The 20,210-nt window shown below is 44.3% G+C and overlaps 1 protein-coding gene across 2 annotated transcripts in view; it reads right to left on the minus strand.

Moving 5' to 3' along the window:
* GRAP2 (GRB2 related adaptor protein 2) overlaps positions 1-20,210 on the minus strand; it is a 62,256-nt gene that overhangs the window by 30,338 nt on the left and 11,708 nt on the right. The window contains exon 1 of one of the 2 annotated variants that reach the window (XM_004743303.3): positions 7,836-8,070. The exons of the other annotated variant lie outside the window; for it this stretch is intronic. The gene's annotated coding sequence lies outside the window, so the exon portion shown is untranslated. Of the gene's footprint in view, positions 1-7,835; positions 8,071-20,210 lie in introns of those variants that run through there. 2 annotated transcript variants of the gene reach the window in all.

The raw sequence follows: 20,210 nt of genomic DNA on the forward strand, positions 1-20,210 counted from the left end.
TTTATTGAGATGATGGAGAATGGTCATAGGGAAGATGGAACCGGAAGCAGCTAAGCAGTTTGGTGAGTTGGTTCTATGGAACCAAATGTCTCACTGTAAATTTCAGTCCGAATTCTGCCCTGAGGAGGAAAAGAAATTGAATGCATGAAGATGACACTTGCAAGTTGCAAATTCTTGTTTTTAAGCCTTGACTATATTCCTGGCTCCTCCACCACCCTCCATGGGATGAGGCTCAGACTTCTTGCTCTCCGGGTCATTTCCTTCAGGTGATGTCACAGTTTGTCCATGTTCTTCTTAAAATGTGTTACCTAGAAGTCAGCTCAGCATTCGAGAAACGGTCTCAGCTGGGCTCAGTCCAAGAGCACTGTTTAATCACTTTCTCTGCACAACGGAGCTTTCACCACTGTTACTCTGTTGGCCGTTCAGGGTCCGACAGCAGGCACTGGGATGAAAGCACAAATGTTCCCAGCGCGAGGAGGGGTCACGCCAGGCCCCTCTACTTCGTATCTGCAAGAGGCTTCTGGGAGCCAGGATGTGAGGTTCAAACTTAATCTTTTTTATTTTGATCTTGTTTTGGTCCTCGCTGGCCAGTTCCTCCATCCGTTATGATTCGTCTGGGCACGGATTTGTATTGCTCCCCGCTGGTGTCTCTCCTGACTCTTTTCTCACAAGCAAGCTTAATGCCATTTTGGTCTTTATTTCATAACTGAGACGTGGGCTTTGGAGTCAGGCAGAGCTGGGCTTCAGTCCTGGCTCCCTCACTCACCAGCTGTGTGATCATAAGCAAACTGGTTATATCTCTGAACTCAGTTTCTTACTGAATGCCTCCCTCCAGGTCGCCACGAATGTATTCATCAATGCTCTCTCAGCATTGGCTCCAAACCCACCAGATGAAGTGGTTCTCATTCTGCTATGTTTTTCTGCATTTTCTTCTCTAGGGTCTCATGAAAAATGCAACCAAATGCCTTGCTGAGATCAACCTGGGCTGTGCCTGTGCCCTTTCCTTAAATGGCAGTTTAATAACCTTATAGGAAAATAACATAAACCACAACAGGGTCAGCAACTCTTTCAGGATCATGCCTGGGGAAATCCAACATGGAAGAAATTCGTCTTTTCACTCACTTGCCCTCTTTTTTGTCTTCTGTTCCCCAATCCTTGTCCATTTTTCCAGCCCGTTGAGTTTCCTTTTATGTCGTTTAAATAGGCTGCTGTCACCGTCTCTCCCGTGCCCCCATTCTCCACCCCCTCCCATCACACTTGCTTGTTGGAGAAAGGACTCCTGGACGTTGAAGCTTTCTGGCGCACACTTTCTGAGAGTCATTTTCCCATATAGAATTTGTCGGTGCCATGTTGTCATGCTACCTCCCAGATGCACTCAAGACTCTCCTTTTGCCATTTCAGGCCTTAACAATCTCTTCCCTAACACATCTCTCTAAACAGACTTCAGAATACCATACACCCATGCACATATGTTTTAGGATGGCTTTTCATTATTCTCTAAGCACTCCCTCTGCACCCTCACCTCCACACCTGTCCTCCCTCTGCCACCTAACTCAGGCTACTATGTACGGTTGTGCAGGTTGTTTACTGCACGAGGACCCGTGGCTGAGGCTGCAGTAGGGGTTAAAATCCAACCAGTACTCTTCGATCAAGCTTTGGGAGTCCTGATGTGGGGCTGCATCTGCCTAAAGTTAGGGGCACACTTTTCTAACATAAAGACATCAAGTCTAACTGCAACTGCCCCTTCTAAGCCTTATTCAATGTCTGCCTTTGTCACACCCTATGCTCTCATGCTCTCTTATTTTCCTGGGGGACTCACTGTATTTACCCCTTGCTTGGTGTTGCCATCACGTTCAGTGAGATGGGCAAGCACCTGACCTTTTGGAATCTAGCTACCAGAGTTCAAATGCTGGCTGTACCACTGGCTCTCTGGGTGATCCTGAGCAAGTTACTTCATGTCTCTGAATCTCATATTTCTCATCTTTAAAATAATAATAAAAATAATAGTGCCCACCTTCGTGTTCTTGTGAAGATATCTGGATATTTGAGATATCCATCTAAAATACTTAGTATGGTGCCTGGTGTACATCGGGCCCTTCATGCCTGCTAGCTACTGTGCTTCATGCGTATTCCTCAACAGCTAGCAATGACAGAGACTGGCTCTCAGGAAGAACGAGTGAGAAAATGTATCCCTCACTAGGTAGGCTTGCTAGATAAAGTACAGAATGTTCAGTTCAATTTGAATTTCAGACAAATTTTCTAGTATAAGTTTTCTTTTTTCTTTCTTTTTTTGAAGATTTTATGTATTTGTCAGAGAGAGCACTAGCAGGGGGAGCAGCAGGCAGAGAGAGAAGCAGGCTTCTTGTCGAGCAAGGAGCCTGATGCGGGACTCAATCCCAGGACTCTAGGATCATGATCTGAGCTGAAAGCAGACATTTAAGTGACTGAGCCATCCAGGCATCTCTCTAGTGTAAGTTTTCTAGCATAAGTATATCCCAAATGTTTACCTTGTCCACAAAAATCCCACAGGGGTAGATGGTGCATTGTTAAAAACAATGGCAAGGAGTCATTTGAACTTTCCACTCTGTCCTCTCTGCTCGGCCCACTGCTTTTCATCTCACACAATGCTTGCCCTACAGGGTCTCTGACATAAAAACTGGGGAGTGGGCCAGCTTGTGGCACGAGACTCGAGGTCTTGGAATGAAGCCTTTAGGTGTTCCTGTGAAGGTTATGCTTTGCATGGGGAAGTGAATATTCTCTCATTCATATATGTGGGGAGCCACAAAACTGTCACACTTCCCACCTGCTCTGCCTTTCATGTGTTATCTGCTACTTTCCACGGGGTGTGGCCAAAAGGCACGCTTTTCCTGTTAAGCATTCTGGCATACTATGGGTTTTGATAAGTGGGTGTGATAGATTGGAATTTGTGTTTCTGCAATGGAATTTGTGTTTCTGCAAGTGAATTTTCTTGTAATCCATACTTGTGGTAAAGTGGGACCCCTCTAAGCCTTCCTACGCATTCAGACGTTTCTCTTGTGATTATTCTGGCGTTTTGCATTGTTATTCTCAAATTCACTATCTGTGCTCTCATATCTATAACTTGTTAAATTTTTCCATGCTTGGCATTTTCACCACAGTAAAAAACAAACAAAGAAACAAAAAAATCGCAAAAACCTCCTGGGCACCGGCCCCAGTGAATTATTAGTCCCAACACATAGTCACCAGGTTGACATTTACTTGTGTTACCGTGTCTCTAGTCCCAGTGACAAATAATCCTTGAATCGATTGCTGATACCTCATCCTTTTTTTTTTTAATTTTTAATTGTGATTTGTGCTTTTCTCGAGCATTGCCTCTTCCTGGAACTACTGTAGAGAAGCTACTAAATCCCCAACGTGCTTCTGTTCCCTTTACGATCTCCTCTTTTTTATTCTCCCTCCTTTTTTTTTTTTTTTTAAGATTTCATTTATTCATTTGAGAGAGAGAAAGAGAGAGATCACAGGGAGAAAGGGAGAAGCAGGCTCCCCGCTGAGCAGGGAGTCCGATGAGGGACTCGATCCCAGGACCCTGAGATCATGACCTGAGCCGAAGGCAGAAGCTCAACCTGCAAAGCCACCCAGGTGCCCCTCTTTTTTATTCTCATTCATTTAAAATCCTCCATTACTGACTCCTCACCCAGATTCTTTTCTCTCCCAACTCTGTCTGCATGGCCAAGCAGTGGTGACTTCTCCTCGGTCTGGTTCTCACATTTTCTGCTGCTGGACCTCACAGGGCTTTCACTCTGCTCTCTCTCAGGAGTATCTCCTCTGCTTTATGCATTCACTCAGCTGACATCCTCCAGGCCCTACTTTGTGCCAGGCGTTGAACTCCACATGGAGATCCAGAGTGGATTAGAGAAGCGGTCCCAGAACTCAGCTGGCTCCCACTCTCGAAGGAAAGACAGAGAAGTTGACAAAAAAATGAGAGCTGTGTGCTAAGAGAGCTAAACTTCACGTGGTTGAGGAGCCCAGAGGAGTGGTTCCTGATCCAGCCTGGGATGGGTACAGGTGCAGGAAGGGCTGAGGGAGATTTCCAAGTGAGATAACAAAGAAACTGAGTGTTGTGCACAAGTAGAGGGCACGGACGTCACTGATGGAAGGAATGATCCATGTAAATAGGAATTGTGGAGCCCATTTGGTTCATTATAACCATTGTGGACTGGCGTGGGTTGGGGTTGGTGATTCTGGTGGGGACAGGCCACAGAGAACCTTGCACAGTATGCCAAGTACATTAGAACTCATGCCGCGAGTAAAGGGGAATCACGGAAATTGTTGATAACATCTGCATTAGGAGAATGTTTAATCTGGCAGCAGTATGAAGGATTGGGGGGGTGGGGTGAAACTGAAGACAAAGAAACCACCACAGTGGTCTTGGCCAGAAACGATGGAGGCCTCATATGACAGCGAGAGACCTCGCTTCTTCCCTGCACCTTGGGTTTTTGTCTCAATAGTAAGTGCTTTACATGCTATCTCATTTAACACTTGCAAGGTTCTGAGAAGTAAGACCCGTTGTTCTATCCATCTCATCTACGAGAAAACCAAGGTGCGAGGTGAAAAGACTGTCTAAGGTCACATGTGTTAAAACATGTTGGAGCCAAGATTCAAATTCAGTCTGTGCACTTAACTAATATGGTGACCTGTCTATTACTGTGGCCAACTATCAATGGCTAGAAGGCAGAGAAGAGTCTAGAGCAGCGCGCTCCAACAGAAATATGCAAACCACAAATGTGAGCCACATATGTCACTTTAACTATCTCACTAGCATATTTAAAAATTTATTTTTAATAATTTATTTTATTTGACATGATATATCCCCAATACTATCATTTCAACATGAAATCAATATAAAATATTACTGAAATATTTTGCATTCTTTTTTCTGAACTAAGTGCGGTATGTATTTTACAGTTACAGTATATCTTGGTTTGTACCAACCATAATTGAAGTACTTAATAGTACATGTGGTTACCAGCTACCATATCAACCTACATGGATCTGGAATGGCTCTCATCTTTCTGCTGTGGACAACATGGTAGATGGAAATAACATTTTCAGAGATAAGGCACTAAGGGCAGAAAAGATAATCTGGAAAAAAGTTTGAAATGCTTGAGAAACATCTAGGTAGAAATTCCTAGGCAGGGGTTGGATATATAGGCGAAGATCTCAGCATAGAAGTCTGAGTAGGCATAGACAGTTGGAACCTAGTCTCATAGAGACAGTTATTAAAACCCAGGTTTAGAAGGAACTCACATGGGGAAATTATGTACAAGGACTGAGTTCTGGAAACACAAGGAAGGGCTGGATGCCTTGTGTAGGTAGAGGAATTCATTTGTAAGTATCTCCCCTTGAATGAGAAGGAAGGACAAAGTGAGTGGGAGTGCAGAAGGTAAGTTTGTGTAGGTAAAGAGGATGAAGGGAGATAAGAAATAGCCCTTCTAGCCCGATGTTGGCCGGGGTTCTCTTGCCTCTTCTACTTCTTTTTTTCTCTTCTACAGAAAAATGAGCCCTTTTATTGCTGATTCCTCACAAAATCTATATGCAAAAAGGGGAGGAAGAGGCAAATAAAATGTAAATATTTGTTCAACCCCAGGAAGTAAAACCAAGATGAGTACTCTGTCCTCTTCATCCTCTTTCCACAATGGTGACCCCATACACCACCACCGTACAGCATCAACACCAGGAAACTGACACCGGTACAATACTATTAACGAGACCTTTATCTTTTATCATTTCTTAGCAGGAAGCACCCTGAGTAAAAAGAATCAAAATGGGGTAAGATGTAATGTCCAACCAGATCCAGACCTTTATGGGTGTTCAAGACGTTTTTATCCCTGTAACCAAATGATGTGCTTCAAATAACAACACCTAAATGCCACCTTAATCCTCAGGCCAAAAATACCTTCTTACAGTGATCTGTAACTTGTACCAACATTATATGGTCAGACCAGACTCTTCGCTGTCTGTTTGGCTTCTAGTTATGGAGAACAGCAAAGGACAGAAGAACCGCTCTGCCGTCCCCATCCAGATCTCTAATGACGACTGTATGACTCAGAAGGGAAAGGGAGGTGCCCTACAACCAGGTCTCACTGACTACTGAACCCAGGCTCGGTTTCTGACAAGGCTGTGTGTCTTGCTAGATGCTGTTTCCTGCCCTTATCTACACAGCAGAAAACCAGTGGATTAGGAGGGAGTCATTCAGATACGTGACCCCATTCACCTTTCAGGTTGGGATGATTTCAGAGGAAATCATCTACAGCACCCAATACGATAGGCTCCTCAACAAATGTATGGGGTTTAATCGAATCAGCACACAAAAGAAACAGACCCAAAGGATACCGGCACATTCCTCAAAAGCAGGATCAAAGAAAGAAAGAATCAAGACATCTCTTTGCTTCAAGGAAACAAAAACCATTGAGAGAAAATGTAGCCAACTCAAAGGGAACAGTGGCTGTCCATCAGCCAGGGTTTGGCCAAGGCAAAGAACCAATCTATTAACAGTGAGAGTTTCTCTTTTTTTTTTCTTCCTCTAAGTGGTAATTTGTTAACCAGTAAATATGGAATGACTTTTTTTTTTCTCCCTTGGAGATAAATGAACAATTTCTGAGCAGCTGAGGAAGGAACAATTTAGCAGGAAGAGGCTGGATCAGGGTGCTCAGATGCCTTCAGGCTGAGTGATCTCTCGAAATGTATTTTGTGTATCTATACTTTTCCCTTATAGTGTCACGTACCATATCTGTGCTACCAGTAATAAAACAGCTTCTGTCCAGTTGGAGAAGGCAGGCTGGGGGCAATTCGCAGTCGGGAAGACAAACTAGAGCCTGAAAGGAACAGGACCCAGGGAAGGGGGAAGGGGACTCCTGACTCGGTCGTAGCCATGGGGAAGGGTCTCCTGCCCCCCAGGTGCTGTGACCGAGCAGCCCTTACAGGATGAGAGTGGAGGGAAAGAGCCAAAATCAGCTCAGCTCTATCAGGCCGGTTAGCCAAGGGTCAAGGGTGAGAAAACCCATCCTGTGTTTGATGGACTGGCCCTGCGTGGACCAGAGTTCAAAATTCAGCCCCGAGATCTGTTCTGCTGCCGACCTGTACCGTGACAGTGTGCTTTGGCCGTCTGTGTCCGACCCAACCATTTGTTTGGGGCTGACTAGAGGCAGCCTGCATTTTCAGATCTGGGCAGATGCTTACACAGACCCCGCTCTCCAGTCAGACAAGAACGCCACCAGATGTGACTAAATGTGCCTCCCTTTCTAGCCGTTTCAATGTGAGAAATCCCTCCCCTATCAGTCCGCTGCAGAAAACTATTTTTATCGAGGTCGTTCAACCCCAGCTCTGAGACGCATCACAGATATGCCCACAAAAGTTCCCCAGCCGACAAGGAAATAAATCCCGTGCCAGACAGACTCGAACACTCGGCCAGGCAGCAAGGGGAGTGTGAGTCCTGCCTGTGATCCCGGAGCTGCAGGTAAGCTAAGTGGGGGAAGCAAGGCAGAATTAAAATGTGATTGCCGTGGCGTCTGGTTTCTCCTCTCTTCAGCTTCCACGGAAGCAACTGAGAAAAAGGGGAGAAGAAGCAATTTAAAAAAAAAAAAGAAAGAGAGAGACAAGGAAGGCCCCTTCCCGGAAAACCAGTTCTCAGCTTGAATGCTCAGCTGTTCATTCCACTTCAGAGAGCCAGTGACCACTTCCTGGGCACCAGGGGACAGAAAGTCTCAGTCTGATCCAGGCCGGGAGCGAGGCAAGGGGTGGCAGCTTCTGCTGTCTCCCTTCCCCCTTCCAATCACAATAAATATATTTATACTCACTTGATTGTGGCAGCCAGACAATGCTCCCCTAATTGGCAGTGATCAGAGCTCCAGAATTGCTTGGGTGAACCTGCTGTCTCTCTAACAGGCAAAGCAATAAGGGGCCACTAAGGCAGTCCCCATTAACAATTTCCGGTGGAATGAAAAAACAGTCCCCCGACTCCTGCATGGCAATGGATTTTCCTAACAGCTCCTAAGAGTCAGCCCTTGAGGAACTCAGACTTAGAGGAAACTGCCCAGCATAGAATGCTTTTCTAAATCTTCCCCACCCCCAGCTCTAGGGCATAGAGGGAAAAAAAAAAAAAAAGAAAAGAAACCATAGCCACTTCCTTCTGCTGGAGGTTCTTTTGTTCTTTTACGTTTTTCTCTTTTTCTCTTACGGGCCTTATGGAGCTAGCTGTCATTTTTGGTGCTTGGTTCTTTGCAAATTTCAGGGACATCTGGCACGCAGTTTCCTGCATTTGCTAGCTTCGTATTTGTAGATGTGGATGCGGTCTCCACTGCGTGTGCATGTTAACATTCCATGCGCATGACTGATGCACACATAATTTGGAACTTGAGGGCCTTGGTATATTTTGACATGTAAATGCGACTACCACAGTGCTGATCATACGTAGTTGCTTAATAAATGTCTGTTAAATAAATGAACGCATCAAGAAGGCAAATGTCACTCATTCATTCATCAGACGTGTGAATACCTGGTATGTGCCAGTGTGTGGCTTAGAATGTGCTAGATGCTACGTGTCCAGGGACGCACACCCACGGTCCCTGCCCTCAGGGAGCTCACAGTTGAAGGGTGGGAGACAAGCTCATAAACAGGCGATGATAAGACATCATGGAGAGAGCCCTGTGCAAGGTGGCATGGCTGAGGAGGGAGACCTTAGTCTACCTAGGAAGGGGCTGAGGCCATGATGTGTGTAGTGTAGAGGGTCTCCTAAAGGTGGTGACACCTGGGCTGGCACTGTAAAGTGTTCCAAAGGAGACAGCATAATTGAGGCAGGACGCAAGAAACAGCAAGGAGTAAGCAGAGGAGGTCTAGAAGCCCGAGGGTGTTTGAGGAAAGCACTGAGGCCAGGAGTTAACAAAAAAGAAGTGGGGGCTCAGACAGGGGACTGGCTCTGGCCAGTAGGGCCTGGGGCGAGTAAACAAAGGAGCTTCAACTACCTCAGGACTAAAATTCTTCTGGATTGTGTCAGAATTCGTCCATGCACTCCGCAAAGCAGAATTTGAACCTGCTTTGGAAGCACTGCCCACGGGCCGTAAGTCACTGCACCTGTCACTGATGAGCTATGTGAACCCGAGCAAGGGCTGCCTTCTGCACTGAGGGCACGGACTCTTGGGCTCTTACAAGCTTCTAGAGGGTAAGTTGCCTGAGTCTCTGAGGTTCGTGTGCAGATCACAGCTGGGCCTGTACCCTGTGTGGACCACGGGGCTCTGAAGTCACAAGCCCACTTCCCAGCAGCACACAGTACCCCAGCACCACTGTCTTAAGGCACAGAGATGGGCAGGCATGTTGAGTGCAGCTCAGCAGACGCCCCTAAGCAATCTTCACGAGAATGTGCTGCATGATGGAAATATCCTACTGTCCCCAGCCTGGGTCAGGGTCTCATTATCTGAGTTCTGAAGAGCCCCCAATTAAATTCATAGCACGGATTGCTGCTTGATTACATCTCTCTAAAGCACTGCTGAGCTTATATCCTTTCTGCTCAAAAACCCTGACTGATTCCTCTTCACGTATAGAATCAGGCACTAAATTCCTAGAACGACATTTGAGGCCACCCTCAATCTACCCCCTACCCTACCAGCCGCAACTTCCGCCTCAGCCAGGTGGGACCCTGGGCAACAGCGTCCATGGAGATTCCTCCGGCTCTGCTTTTTCTCCCTCCAGCCCCCCCCGCTAAAGGTCCAACTCAAATTCAAGACCATCTCTTCTAGGAACACCGTCTGGCTGCCCTGTCCTCTTTGGCATCCTGTGTGGTCCATACGGTGTTGTTCATTAGTGACCAATAATTTCACTTTGTGGTTTATGTCTTACTTCCCCAGGTAATTTGTAAGCTCCAGAGGATAGGTACCAAGCCTCCCTCCTCCTCGCAGTCTACGGACTGAACTCAGTACCCTGCTCATGGTAAATAATTGCTGACAATGGCTTTCCTCCATTGCAGCCTCCAGGAGGCCACTGAGTAAAATCCACGGCAAGTAGAATTATTACTGTGTCCTCACAGCCCTGTGGCCCAAAGTCCTTTTTCTGTCTTCTTGGAAAATGGAAACGTTGGAGAGAGTGGTCTGCTACAACCATTTTAGAGTTAAAAGGATGTGAAACATTTCTCCGACGATTCATAAACAGTATTTTAGAGGCGTTCCCTCAGAGCTTAAAGTTCATCCGGGAATGAGCTATTGTGCAGATCGAAAGGAGCACAGGTACGCTCCACCAGGAGGAATAATCACTCTGCTAAATTTATTTATTTATTTATTTATTTATTTTTAAAGATTTTATTTATTTATCAGAGAGAGAGAGAGAGAGAGAGAGCACAGGCAGACAGAATGGCAGGCAGAGGCAGAGGGAGAAGCAGGCTCCCCACCGAGCAAGGAGCCCGATGCAGGACTCGATCCCAGGCCCCTGGGATCATGACCTGAGCCGAAGGCAGCTGCTTAACCAACTGAGCCACCCAGGCGTCCCTCACTCTGCTAAATTTAAAGGGAAGAATGATTGAACGCTCCAGCTCGAAAGTAGAAATGGTTTAACATCACACGACTGAAGAGGAACATGAGTGACTTACTTAATGTATGGCCCCCAGTGTTCGGTTTTTATTGTATGTTCCACTGGGCAGCGCACGGGCTTTCTCACAGAAGAGGAACTGGTATTAAATCAATAAGGAAAATCACCATTTCCTTACTGATCCAAGAGCATTTAAGGAAGCTGAGCCCTGCCAATATGTACAACTGTGCAGAATTTGGAACTGGGCAGTGAAAACCACCACCGAAGCTGGCAGCTGTGATTCTCCCAGAAGCAGAGCTTCAAGAAGAAAAATAGCTTTTAAACTTTAGTTCCATTTTTGCAAATTGGATCTGTTCATGAAAAACTGTTTTAAGTCCAGGTTTCTTTCTTTTCCTCCCCCCCCCCCCCCCCATTAGTAAAGGGTATGATTGTTTCTTTTCACCCACAAGGAAATTTCTTCATTTACTCCACAAATATTTATTGAGAACCTATCATGAGTCAAACACCATTTTAGGTGCTGGGGATGCAGACATGAACAAAAGAGGCAAAGTCCCTGACCTCGTGGAGACTACCTGCTAGCGGAGGGAGACAGCCGATCAAAGGGAGAGAGCTAGTAAATAAGTAAACAAATCAGTAGATAAATATTGTGTCAGGCATAAATATGGAAATGAAGTACATCCTATTGTACTTGAAAAATCATTTTCTAGAAAATTAAAAATGAAGGGACATGTGGGTATCTCAGTCGGTTAAGTGTCTGCCTTTGGTTCAGGTCATGATCCCGGGGTTTTGGGATCGAGCCCTGCGGCAGGCTCCCTGCTCAGTGGGGAATCTGCTTCTCCCTCTGCCTGCTGCTCCCCTGCTTGTGAGCTCTATCTCTGTGTCAAATAAATAAATAAAATCTTAAAAATATGGAGACTCCTCCATGAATATTATTTGACTCATATGTCATACACATGAAGGGGTATTTAAAAAATAACTAGAAAAGAATATATATATTGCTCTTTACATGTGACATTGACATTCCCTGCTGACTTTCTGCAGCCTCATATCTCTGAATCTTTCCTAGACCTGAGGGCCCAGTCATAACAGCCCCATGGAAGGTTCTCTGGCGATGTGATGTGCATATTGTTACTAGGTGTTCCTTCTTCCTTGAAGACTCCTCCTCCTTCTCTCTGATCCTTGCCGCCCGTTAATATGGCTCCAAAGTTACCCTCTCTGTGTAACCTTCCCAGATCCACCAAGTAGAGCTATGTGCTCCCTCTCTTCTGTCCCAAGGATATCCTGGTACCTTCTCAAGTCAAGGAAAGCATCTCCTGGAAGACTTCTGCAGTGGTTTGTTTACTTCTATGTCTTCCTTCCCAAGCTACACTCCTCCAAGTAGGGAGTGTCTTGTTTGTAATTTTATCACACTGCACAGTGCCTGGCCTGTAGTAGGCCCCTGATTAATACTGGATGAATGAATGAATGAATGAATGACCTATGGTCTCCTCTATTTTGGCTTATGCTAAGCTATGAAGTCAGAAATGAGGGCACTGTAGCAGAGTAGCGGAGGAAAGCCAGCTGGCCAATACAGTAAAGAACTCCAAACAATGGATTTTAAACATTTGAGCTCATGGACTGCAGATGATAAGGAATTTCAAAATCAAGGTTTCCTAGATGATATTTCTGTGAGTACTAACTCTGGACGGTTGAGAAGTTCAAATAAATGATTAAAGCATGTAAAGCAGAACAATTAAGTAATCTGGATCATTTACTGCAGGAGAGAAACTTGAAGAGACTTTAATAATGGGTCTTAATGAAAGGAAAGATTGTATTCCAAGGACGACTAAACACCCTCCATCTGCATGCACACAAAAGAAAAAAAAAAAAAGGAGATCACAGCACTATAAAATTTAAGTTAAAAAAAAAAAAAGGAACTCAATTTCAAGTGGGTTACAGGAACTCATTTCAAGTTACTCTTACAAATAACTGGCATGTGAGGAGGGCTTACTCAGAGCCAGGTACTGTTCTAAACCTCTCCCCATGTGTTACTTTCCCCCAAACTTATGACAAACCCGTGTAGGTTTTACAATTTCAGTTGTATTAACTCCTGTTTTACAGGCGAGGAAGTGGAGGCATCATTACTGATGGTTAAGGAGTTCTCCCCAGGGTTGCACAGCGGGTGTTGGTGGAGCTGAGATCCCAGCCAGGGCTGTCTGGTCCCTGAGTCCTTGCTCTAGCGTACTCTGCTCATGGCTTTACTAGAGGCAGACATAGAAACCAGACCGTCCTCTCACCGTGGAGACCTGAAGCTTAGCTCAGTTAAGCTCCTGTGGCTCACTTAAATTTGCACAAGAAAATCCTTGAATACGTAACTGCCCTTCACGGTCAGGGCCACTTGACCATCTCATGGGCTTTACTACATCAACGCGTGTGCATGTGTGTGCACACGTGCGTGCATATGTGCATGGTGAAATTCGAAAACCTGCTTTTCTTTTCTTTGTTCTAGTGAGTTGGCTCACCAGCTCTTGTCTTTCTAATGAGATGTTGAGTGGTTCTGTATTGTTTTCGGCAGCCTGCACACATGGTTTATAGGAGCAGACGCAAGTCGAGTCACATTTAGATGTTATGATTTTAGCTCCAGAGTGAAGGAATATACTCTCGGGGCTGAAAAGTCAGCATCTTCTTCCCTGTTATTTTTTTTCCAAGGCAACCTTGTTCAGCCTGCCCCGGGGACAGAAGCAGTGGGGTCGTCAGCAGCACAGAGCAGGGGCAGCTGGCTGAGCAGCTCAGAGGCCTAACACCAGGAAGTCAAGGCTCATGTGGTCCTTGGAGGAGAGAGTGATCAGGCCCCGTGCTGCAGGAGACCTGGAGGCTGGTTCCGGGGAAGCAGGGCAGCCCAGTAGGAGCCCTGTGAAAGGGTGTGAATGAGTCACTACACTTTTCAGGTTGACTGAGATGACTTCTGTTGATTTTCTTCGAATTTAGATCTGCTATCAGTGTTCACACATGGGGCCTAACGGGAAGAAGATGAGTGAACATTTTCTTGATAGTGCCCGGCCTTCGGCAGCATTGCGATAAGATTCGGGTTAAGATGTGACTCTGCAAGAATGTGTAGGTCAGCGAGTGTGTCCTGAGGGCCTCAAGGAGGCGTGTTTTGGTGTCCTGAGCCTGAAGGAGACCCAGGGGGACAATGTTTTCTGACATACACAAGTCAGCCTGAGTTGGTATAGTCTGCGAGAGACACTTTCTTTTTAACACCGGGTCCCCCACAATGACTAGATAGATTATTGGTGCCTTTGGTTAAACTTTTGGGTTCTAGAAGCTCACTTAACCTTTCCGGTCTGAGTTTCCTCATCTTTAGAATGGAAAGGACAATGGCACCCACACCATTGGGCACAGTTAAATAGATTGATACGGGTCAAGTGCTTGGAGCAGTGCCTGGTATTTAGGTAGCATGAAATTTGTATTTATATAATGCACACATCTTTGTTCATACAGCCGCTTACTTAGCAGAGGACCAACTCCAATGCTTATGCAAAATAGGTGCTTAACTATTTGTTAAATGTTGAAAGAATTAAAGGAATGGATTTAGTGGAATACATGTATGGTAACCTGTTCTGACTTCTCAGAAACCTGTAATTTGGGGGCAGATTAGGTGTTAGATTTAATCTCCTATAGAGAAATATTTCAAACAAGCAAAGTGTTGGGCAACCAAACAGTTATCTCTGCAGAAAAGAAGGGAACAGAGATGATGGTTTTGCATGAATATCACAATGGAAATGGCATGAAAAATTGATTTTTGAGGAATTGAGGAACAGGTAGCAAGGTCCATGACTCTCAACCAAATAAAGAAAAGTATCTAATATAATCAGACATTTCAGATCTGCTAAGTATATGTTACTTTTGAGTTTACAAAAATAAATATAAAAAATGGGAGTAAAATCTCTGATCTGTATTTACCTTGTATTGATTTTTGAATAATGACAGCTTAAATCTGAAATGAAAAACTTAAGAAAATGGAAAGAAAATGAACAAGATAGTGTTTTAGGAGCTGGTACAGGTTAAGAGTACATTGATATTAGATTGAATCATATGAAATTGCCACTTCCTTTGGTGAAAAATGGTCGGATATAGTCAGTTTCAAATGGTTCAATCTAATATATTTAAGCTAATTAACACTAAATCAAAATACTTATATTACCTTTCCCTTTATTGCCTTTCAACTATGACTCTAGAACTAAATGGGCCAACTGTATTTGTCTTGGCCTATTTTGCCTCTCAGAATTTGAACACAGTAGGTGCTAAACAAATGTTTTCTTAATTGAGAGCTGTTTTCTGTTAATTTCCCTCAAAAATTTGACCTAAATTTCATTCTGCTACCTAACGCCGAGACTGCCCTTAAAATATAATTAACAAAGTGTTAGCTTCATTTCATGTTTTATGATTTAGATAAATCCTTTCTGTGCCTTGTTTGGGCAGCACTGGGAAGCTAATTAATACATTATTAATATATTGTAGAGGCAAACGAGACTCTGCTTGTGCACACAAGCCATGACAAGAATAAATTTGGGTCAGATATAGTTTTGCAATTAAGGAAAAATGTTGTGATAATAATGAGAAATTACTGTTTACATGACATATCTCTGCACATTCAAACACATTATAAACTTATAAAGGAGGTGAATGGCAGAATCAGGCACGCTTTCTCCTGAAGGTTCCAAGCATTTAGGGCTCGACTGGGGCATCCAAAGGGCCCTGCAATGAACTAGAAATGATAACCTTTGGGACCCCCAGGAATGAAGAGCTTCCTTATTATTCATCGGAGGTTTCATAACGGTTGGCACTGGTCCAAGAGTTAGGAACACATATTGAAATAAATGAGCAGGAAGCCTTAAATGGGTTTCAACTCAAAAAATGAAAGGCTTTTTCTACAGTGGAAGGGATGGGGTATGTTCAAGGAGGAGCATGAATAAACCATGAGTTATATTACACCTGCTTGGGCCTCGGTTTTCCCCACCTTGGTTCACTACCTCCTGGAGAATACTCATTCTCTATCATCTCTGTTGCTCCCAAGGTAAGTCACGTCATGCCTTAAAATGAGATGCGTTTCTTAGGGGGACGAGCTAGAGCTCTAAAATGGATTATTTAGGTATTTGTTGACCTGGAGCTGTGAGAACAGCCACATTGCCTAAGCAGAGTTCTGAGAAAAGAGTTGCTTTCATTTTTTAAACAGAAGAACCACAATCCTTGTTCTGTTTGGATCCTCAGACAAATCAAATAAATGAGCAAAAGAGGGCTCACGAAATCACCAGTTTTAACTTTACCCCCAGTGCCACAGATTTTTCTTAGAGATTTTTTTTCTCTGAGTGTGGACCATGTACAATATTCTGTTCGGTTTGTGCTGTCTAATGAGATCCCAACCCAAGGGGATGGGCTCCTACAGTAATGTCTTAATGCTAATTACATTTTAGAATGGTTAGGGCAAGAATAGTTCCAAACATACTTGAGGTAATAACTAGTCCTTTATCTAGAAGGTCAACAGTTCAATCAAACAGAGAAAAAAAAATGAGCATATCTTAAGAAAGAGTTCGAGTGGTTTTGTACAAGAGCTCTCATTAAGTCTACAAGAACACTTAAAATACTGGTAGAGCTAGGTAATTCTATATTTCCCTTTTTAACTCACCGAAAGCCCCTGATTTCAGGGAGCAGTGTCTGAGAACAAGAAGCAACTGGCAGGTGAAGGGGAGAAAGTGTGTTGTTAAGGAATTGGCTGGAGTTTAGGTTAGGGATCTATGCCAAGACTGCAGCACAGAGTTTGGGGGTGGGGGATGGATGTGAACTTGCTGATGAAAAAGCAGAGGAGATGCTAGAGAGTTATAGGTATCAGATGAGGCCCCCGGGCCAGTCTTCTATTACGGTAACAACATGGCTTTAGACCGTGGTGACAGTAAATCTCTCGAATAATTGTTCATCAAACCACTGTACACAAAATTACAATCTGCTCTCATGAATGCAGTTTCTCTAACAGTGTCAGAACTTTCCCACCTCTTCCCATTTTTCTATGATTTCTAATGCGCTCAAAAGGGGAGCAGTTGGAAACTATACCCATCGCTATCTGTTTTAAATGACTCACGTTATCTTTCACTTAGAAGGGCCTAGTAATTTAATCTATTTTTAAGATATTTATTGAGCACCTATTATTTGCTTGGCAATAGTCAGATGGCTAATCGTTTTAGAGAGAATTCCTAAAAAAGACTTTCTGCTCTGCCAAAGATAAAGTATTAAAATAACAAAACAGCTCAAGGATTTTTTCCCCCATGTGCTAAAAAGTGGTGTTTCTCATCCTCCAAGAGCCCCCCACTCTGCACAAGGAGGTCCTTTCAATAAGGGTGTGATGCAATCTGGCGTTGTGTGAAGCGCCAGTCTAAGAAGTAACCATTTTAGGGGGACCACGTTCCGGAGAGAAAACACAACTAAGCAGGGAACATGAAGAATGACTTCTATAATTTAAATTACAGGGAAACTTCTGAGCTGAAAATCAAGTGACAATAAAAGGGACTGAACTCAGTAACCTTTAAAGAGGATTTTCAAACGTACGGAAAAGTACAGAGAAGAAGAAAATGCCTGTACGTACCCACCACTCATAGAATTTTTATGAGTCTTTGTAACAAACCCTGTTCCATGTCAGAGGGGTCCAAAAGTTGCTCAAATAAAAACCTTTCTGTGTCTGAGGCCAGCCTCTGGGGATAGAACCTTTTTGGAGGTCATTACCGGCTGGAATTCTCTTCTATTTTCTGGCCACTCCACCAGGAGCTGTTACTGGTGGGGGAGGGGAGGGTCTGGCAGATGCTAGCAGGGCTCCTGCCTTTCGGCACCTCACAGTCCATTTGAGGGGATCGATGCCCACATAAATAATTCTAACATAAGGCTGACAGGAGTGCCCGGGGAGAAAAAGATTAATTCTGTTTGGGGCTAACCCCTCAAGGTTGGCTTGGATTTAGGAAGGTGGCTATGTGGGGGCTGGGGTAGCTTGAGCAAGAGGGAAGGCCTTGTTCCAGAATGTTGAGCAGACTCCGGTCCTTGGAACCGAGTGTATGTTCTCAATGAAAAGGGTATGCTTTGGCTATTAATTTGAAAAAAAAAAAAAAAATGTTGAGTGCCTCTAGCTTATTGATGGCGGTGGGGGGTGGGGTGTCAATGTCCTAATTTCTCTCATTTCCTTTCTCAACTACCGAATTGCCACTAAGTCTTACTGAATTTTTATATATAATCCAGCTGCTTTTTAAACCTCAAAATCATGTAAAGCAGTCATAATTTACCTTTGGAGAGCATGTTAACAATTTATAAATGCCTTTCTCTATACACATGATGACATTAGATCCATATAACCACCCCGTAACACCATAGGCTCATCTCCTCAAGTTATTTCTTTCAAGTTACTTTGAAAGTAACTACTACTTACAGGAACTACCAGCTGTAGAACTCAGAAAAATTTCCACTAGCAGCCTTATTGTGTTAGAAGTGCACACCAGGATAAAGGCAGCAATTTGGGAGTAATGAAGGAGAGGGTCCCGAGATAGACAGTGATTGTCATAGAGGGAGGATTGTGGTTCTGGAAACGAGAGTGATGCAGAAGGTAGAAGAACGGATTAAGCGCAGGGTGGTGGTCCATGGCGGGAGCAGGGTGGGGGAAGATGGTGGTACTTAGCACGGTGCTGGGCACTCAGCAAGCCCAGAGTTGATATCTGTTCAGCCCTAAGTGGGTTGGGTCTGTATCTTGAGCAGTTCCAGCAGGCAGCACAATTCAAAAATATAAAGTGGTGACTTTTAGAACATGGCTACAGAATAAAATGAATATTTTTTTTTATAACACTGAGGAGTGAGAGAGTGGTTCAATCTGGGGGAAGGGAGGAACGCTCATCACATTTGACACATCTATGCTCTCTCTTCTTCTGCAACATCTCCATCTATGGTAACTTTATAAGCTGCTTTTCACATACCGAATCGGTGCACTTTTGCAACTACTTCATAGAAGCTAAAACAGCCAGGACACCGTGATTATTGTAATCTAGTTGGAATAAGCCTTACTGACTTCAGATACATCAACATATCCATTTAGCCTGATGCAAATCAGTTTACTTTTCTCCTTAGAGACATGATGTGAAATGAAATTAATCCAGTTGCAGCAAAGTGAGTGAATTCAGTTGACTAAATCCCTTTTCGTAGAGAAGAATTTTGTTCTGCAGCTCATTTGAAACAAAATCCACATGGCAGTATAATGCCATCTCTGGAACTGAGCAAATGCATTTATCCCACTTTTATTTACAGCTAAGTTCACATCAGAGCTGTTTCCTAGGATAGCGTACTCTATTGTCCTTAGGTGACGGTCGCAGTGAAAGCATTTGTGGGACAACCAAAATGTGACAATGGCACTTAGCCTAAGGACTGTCTCTCCAACTGGACTATGAACTCAGCAAAGATCAACAACTCCTTGGAGAGAGAGAAAAGAGAGATGAACAGAGACCAACAAAACCATGCCTATTCTTATACATTATCTCTTCTCTGCCCTCCATTGTCAAAAGGGCAGTCAACACACAGTGTTTGTTTAATAAATACATTTTGGTGGTGACTCACACAAGCAGGCAGGACCTGGAGACGGTCCAGAGAATACCAAAGGGATGAAGAGGTTGGGGCTGTGCAAATGCAATTGAGATCCTCTGCCCCAAAAAGGGGAAGGCTGGGCGTGGCCATTCCGGATGCAACTGAGGTTGTTGAGTATCACCTTATGTTAGAAAGCACGTAGCCTCCCTGGTGGGATGAAAGGAAGCCAGCTGACTTCCCAGGAAGAGGATTTGGGGTTAGCAACAGGGAAGAAGGCTCGACTTAGATGCATTATAAGGCATCAACACAATCTTTAAAGAAATCTTTCCCTGGAAATTTTACAGTTGTAAAGTAGACAATCTTTCTGAAATGATTGAAGTTCGGTAAAGCAAGGAAATGACCCAAGAACATCATAAGCTCTATCCCAGTACTGACCCCAGGATTTTTCACCAGCCAGGGTCAGGACCTGGTTCGATTCTTGCCTACCTTTCTCCATAGCTGAAAGCACGTGACCCCTTCCTGCAAGTCAACGATACTGTAGACTCTGCACTAACCCTTCTCTCGTTTGGGAGGGATTTAAGACATTCGCTGTGGCTGAATACTTGGCTAGATCATATCAGGTCACCCCCACTGCTGCCCTGGCTCAGAGATGTCCAGTTCCAACAAACGGGATTTTGTCTTACTCCTAAGCCCTTGTTTTACTGGATTTACCTGAAATCCACTGCGTACTCTCAGGCTAACACCTGAAAGCCTTTCTTGTTTTCCAAGCCCAACATGATTTTGGGATCATATCTAGCATCTGCTCTAGGACTGAAGCTTTGTGTCTCTGGCCCATTCTCCCCCCATCCCACCCCAAGCCCCAGTTCATACCTAGGGTCTAGTCTCTGAATCTCATCCCTGTTATGTAAAGTTGACTATCTTTGTGCACAGAGCAACGTGATCGTCTGTCCTAGATGTCTCCTCTAGCTTGTGGCTGGATCCCCCACTGCCTTCCTTCCACATCCCTCCCACCATCATTGGGCCACTGCCAGCCTATCTGTTCTTTGGTCATATCATGACATGCCACAAGGCTCCAC

This window comes from Mustela putorius, unplaced genomic scaffold (assembly GCF_011764305.1).
Source record: "Mustela putorius furo isolate JIRA1106 unplaced genomic scaffold, ASM1176430v1.1 tig00000738_pilon_pilon_pilon, whole genome shotgun sequence".
NCBI lineage: Eukaryota > Metazoa > Chordata > Mammalia > Carnivora > Mustelidae > Mustela > Mustela putorius.